This window comes from Oratosquilla oratoria, chromosome 3 (genome assembly GCF_046742065.1).
Source record: "Oratosquilla oratoria isolate Oo_2021 chromosome 3, ASM4674206v1, whole genome shotgun sequence".
Taxonomy (NCBI): Eukaryota; Metazoa; Arthropoda; class Malacostraca; order Stomatopoda; family Squillidae; genus Oratosquilla; species Oratosquilla oratoria.
Window position 1 is genome coordinate 69,749,454 of NC_134779.1, and position 5,683 is coordinate 69,755,136.

General features: G+C 46.0%; 1 pseudogene; it reads right to left on the reverse strand.

Moving 5' to 3' along the window:
• Positions 1 to 3,277: 3,277 nt before the first annotated feature.
• Positions 3,278 to 5,224, reverse strand: LOC143018601 (uncharacterized; annotated as a pseudogene).
• Between the last annotated feature and the right edge of the window lie 459 nt (positions 5,225 to 5,683).

Below are 5,683 nucleotides of genomic sequence, written 5' to 3' on the forward strand. Positions count from 1 at the left end.
TATTATGCATAATTATACATAAGGTTGTTATGCACCATTTTCACTGTAGGTATGCCATTGATTTTCACAGTCTCCCATGTGAAGTCCCACATTGCACTTTACACACTGCTTGCTTACTTTCCTCTTACACTGTGCACATTTCCTTCTCCCTCTGTTCTTTCAAGTCGGTGTCCTGTACCATCAAATCTTATATCGGGAAGCACTTTTCCAGTCATCTTCTTCACGCGCCCTGGTTGCTTAGGTTTTGAAGGAGAGGTCTTATGTAGATAATACCTAGCAATGGAGCGCTTGAAGTCCAAGAGAGATGTTTTAGTTCCTGAGATGATTGTGCTGATTATCCAAGCATTCACAACAGCAGTGTCAACCAAGTTAGTGAATAGATTGAAGTACCATTTCTTCCCTCTCACACAAATCCGGTATTTCTGGGTCAGCCAGTCAAGGTGATCAACTCCTCCCATGTATTTGTTATACATGGCAATGAGGTGAGGCTGGGGGACATTGATATGTTTCCTCTCTTTGTTGCTCCACCGTTTAGCAGACCCAACTGGGGTAAAGGACTGGTGATTACTGCCAATGGTAACTAAGCTAGTATCATTCCACTTTAGAAAGAAAATTCCATTTTCTTGGTCAGACTTGTAGTCATACACTCCACGTAACTTTTTTTCATATCATTGTCACTCTTCAGTGACACATACATATAAAAAAATATTTTCTCTCTAATTGCGTTATCATAGAAAATGGACTTTTTTGGCCATACTATGCCCATGGTCCTTTTTTAAGGATCAATGTATCTAGTCTTCTAGCTAAACAATGAATATGAACTACATGTTTTTAATACTATACTAGGAAACTAGATAGATACATGTATAAGATGTATGAGTTTCAGAAAAATCAAGCACCTATTACTGTGTGAAAACGAACTTCAAACTTGAGTAAAGCAATTCTGCTACTTACCGCCAAGATGTTGTCTTTTTTGCTTATATTCCAAGGAAAGGGATTGCAAGTATAAATTATTTATATGCCTGTAAGGGAGAAGATAGGTTATTTTATCAATGCCAAAAAATAAAAAGTTTAGGGGATAAGGTTGATTTTTATAATAGGTAAAAATGTTGTCGGTCCTAAAATAAGGACCATGGGCGCTAATGAGATACGATTTTTTTTTACATACGACGGCGGTCACGGAACGAATTCATTTCGTATCTTAAGATAATACTGGATGTATATGTATATATATGCCTATTCCTGGCTAAAGTCGCCAGGACATAACAAACGTAAATATTCAAAGTCGAGATATCTTACGACTTGAAAAGAGAATTCTAAGTCCTACAAAGAGGAAAATTTTAAATATAAGTCAAGAAATCTTACGACTTGATAAGAAAATTCTAAGTCTACAAAGAGAAAAATGTTAAGTATAAGGCCAGCAAAGAAATGGGTTATAGTGAGACTCCGCAAAAAGACGGAGCCCTTTTGACGGTTACGAAAGACATATATATATATGTATATATATGTACATATACATATATATATGTATATATATACATATATATATATATATATATATACATATATATATATATATATATGTATATATATATATATATAGATACGCACCCGCCAACGCTCATACGTACACTAAACTCTCCTTTGATCCTACGGAAGATCACTGTATTGAAACGGCTGGGATGTTTGGTGTTCTCTCGACCCACAATAGGGATGCGGTCTTCTTGGGCTGTTGTCGCTATCCAACCGTGCGTCGGTGCTTTGCTCAGGGACCCTCACCGGAACCTGAAGATTGTCTAGCAGCTTATCATCCTCGGCCACCACATCCGACCTCTCTTCGGCCGAAGGCTCCCGGGTGAAAGGCGGCGGTGATGTACTCAACCGAATGTCGCGCACGCGGCGAGGCATCCCGTCCAGTTCCACGGTCTGAGCCGACACCACTCTCGTTTCCGTGCCCAGTGAGCTCCTTGCGTTACAGCGCAGGCCGGGATGTCGAATCCACACGCGATCTCCAACACTGAAGAGATAGTTTTCAACTGTAGACCAATGCTCCTGGTTCACTTCATCTATGCCAAGCAACCTGATCTAGTACCGAAAAATCTGGTTTACAGAGGTGAAGGCAGCGTCGTTACATTTCGGCAAATTATTATATCGGTAAACCGCCTCTGCCATGGAACACCCTTTCTTCGCCTGTATGGTTTTCACAGTCCTGTGGCACTGTATCGATATTCCGTTGCCCGAAGGCACGTTTGCACAGCGGTATCCCATTGCCATGCCCAAGCGACTGGCAAACTCGGAAAACATAGGACTGCGGAAACTGACTGCATTGCTAGTCAGCAGCTCTTTGCCCCCCCCCCTCGTAAAAAACAAACAAACACGGACTCAAGCTGCTCTATGATGCTAGCACTGTCTTGATGCTTGTTTCTCCTCCAGATAGCGTAACGGCTGAAGCCACAATCGACGACGGTTAAGCAGTGTTGGTTTTTGAGGTGGCGTATATCCATACTTACCCTATTTCAGATCTCGGGAACTCTTAGTTTCCCTTTTCCCATCTCTCGAGAGCCGGGTCGATGGACTTGCATATTTGACACGCGCGGATGACACTTTCAACCTCCCGCCGCTGAACAGTCTTACTGATTCGTCTGCAGAAATACAACATGCGCTTAATACCTGGATGCCCAGTGGTCTCATGGATTTTGGCAATATCTTGCTCAGAACTAACCGGTATCGCTCCATATGCCTCCGGATCGTTCTTGGGGTGAAGCCACTTTGTCGGTACTCTGGTCAATACATCTAGTTTCCTCTCAGTAGGTGGCACAAATTTCACATCGAGACACAGGCCATATTTATCGATGATAGATCTTAGCGTCTCTAGGCGCCTACGAATCAACATTTCGGCGGCGGTTTTGGTCTTCAGTCGCGCTTTTCCCGACGAGTGTCCGTAACCCAATGGTACGCTGTTCGCGAGACTGTAATCAAGGTGAGGTTTTTAATTTTCCAGGAGACAACGAAGTTCAGTCACTTGACAACAGCATCCAACTCGACGAGGTTGATGTGGGAACATTCATTCTTCCGTAGCGAACTTGCGTCTTCTATGACGTCACCATTCATCTCTATGGCGGCCCCCAGTGCAAGAGAGCTCGCGTCCACCCACAGCGTGCCCTCGTCTCCTACCACATCCCAGCGTCCTCGAGCAGAGTCTGACTCCTCTACGCGCTTTAGCGTCTGTACGAGCATGTTACGTATCTCGGGGTTGGTAACCTCGTCGTCCCACGAATTAGTGGCTGCATTGGCGCGTCTTTCCATGTATGACGCCGCCATTCTCAACCAATCCTCGTCTTGTCAGCTTCTCTGGCATCGTACAGGCCGTGTTGTCGCGCTTCCAAAACAGACCGCTGTGCTTCCCCCAAATTCGTATGCCGAGCACGTAAACGCCTTCAGACAGCCGCTCAGCCGGTTTGTGGGCGAGGCCGTAGTGTCGTAGATGGACTTCGACTTCTACCGCAAACTCGATGCTCTCATCCACCAAAATGTCATCCGTGTATGGCGAAGTGGTGCGATTGAGCTTCTCGCCGAAGCTCAGTACGGTGCTTAGAAGCTTTTTCAGGACAAGCGGCGTAATGTTCAATCCGAAGCCCAGTCTCGTCAGGCAGTACCATCGCCCTCTGAATACTACCGTCTGGTATGACCACAGTGAGGGGTCAACATGGTTCTGTAAATATGCTTTGCGTAAATGCACGAGAGCGATCTTCTAAACACGCCTGTGCCACTCCCTGAGTTTCTTTGCACAAACGTCCTTTTCAGCTGTATGCATATGAACATAAGGAAGTCTAGTACTGGACGCACCTTTTTCTTGCTTTGCTGCACAGCCACAATCAGAGGAATGTTTCCTTTCACTGGTCCGTGAACACCCTCATCGAACGAAACCAACCAACCGTTCTCAATCCACTGACCCAGCTCATTCTCGTACTCCTGACGAGCATTCAGTAACACTGAATACTCCGAGGTAGTTTTGAAACCGCAGCGGCCCTACGTCCCCGCACCACTTCCACGACACCATCCACGTGCTTTCTTCCGAGTTATAAATCACTTGAAAGTCATTTTCGTTAATGCTCCTGATTTTCCCAGTCACCAATGCAGCCGAAGCCTTACAGTCCTCGATACCAAACCTCACATCATTTGACGAAGGCACCGTCACTCCATGTAAGGCTCTTACGCAGTTCATACCTAGAATGAAGTCATAGTAAAGGGGTTTAAATGGCACTACAAGTGCACTCATAGCCACAAATGTACCCGAAAACAATAGTATCTTCACCTCGCCCGTTCCCATATTCATATCGTTCACCACTCACCGTAGTCACGTGGACATTCTCTTTCGTTCAGCGCGAACACAAGGGGGCATGCACAATGCATTTTGTGCATCTGGTGTCAATAAAGGCGTTACAATTCTTACCGTTCATTAGTGTTCGCGTTCTTGGCAGCGTATCATTCATTGATAATTCAGAGAGGAGGTTTGCGCTCGTGCTGCCCCTCCCAATCCGTTTCCCGGGCATGACGAGGAGATGTGGCTCCGCTACCTGCATCCATAACATCGCACTTCGGCGCGTCTTCCCAATCACCAGGCGCGTCGTGCCAGACAGTCGCAAGTATAATGATTCTGCCAGTTACAGACCTGACACAGAATATCAACAGATGCCGGGGCTGCCCGGTGTCGTTGCCGACTAGAAACTGACGCCGTCGCTGCCGCAATGTTCTTTTCGGCCAGGACGGCTCATGCACGGGCCACAAGGTGATTGAGATCTATGTGTTCAAGGCATGATCCAGCTCTCAGGACGTGGCGAGTGGATTCGGGAAGGCCGGCTACAAAACCACAACTCAAGCCGGCGTCTGGTAGCCTTCCGAATAGCACGGCCAGGCGACCCAGGTCAGCCAAATACACGTCGACCGACTCGCCGTCGTGCAGCTTGCGGGCTACAAACTGCTCGTAGGCAATGAACTTGTCTACGGCAAATGCCGAGGTGAGGGCGGTCTTTATCTTGTAGGTTTCTTTGTCGGCGCTGCTGAGCTGCTGGTAGACAGAGAACGCGCCTCCGGTGAGATGAAGTGGTACGATGTTATGTAGATCGGTAGCCCCACGGAGCCGGCACACAAATTCTAACTTCTCTAACCACTTCGCCACCAATTGCATCGTGCCGTCAAACTTCGTTATCAAACAAAGTTCCATGGCGAGTTTGTCTACGCTGGCCGTAGGGTCTACCTTCGCCATTACACTACTGCTGTAGAGAGCCTAGATAGCTTGTAGAAGTAGAGGTTGAAAAGAAAACACAACTGAAGCTTTTGGCTGATTTACTCTGACTCTCTTGTTTACACTGAGCTGGCCACGACGTCGGGTCGGTTCCGAAGCTTTGAAACCCAACAACAAACGAGTGGTTGCGACCAACAGCTAACGACTAATGGATGAACTCGTAACACACGTCACAGGTTGGGAAACAGGTTGTCATGGAATAGGGCAGTAGGGAGAGCCCTGAGCAAACCATGTAGATACATACATATTAGAGATATGACTTTTTTCAGATGTAAAAACCTGTAGTGGAAAACGATTAATTCTTGCCTAAAACTCACAAAAATGCCTTTCTTTTGGTCAAATTGTAAAAGAAAAAGAAAAAAAAATCGCATTTAAGGA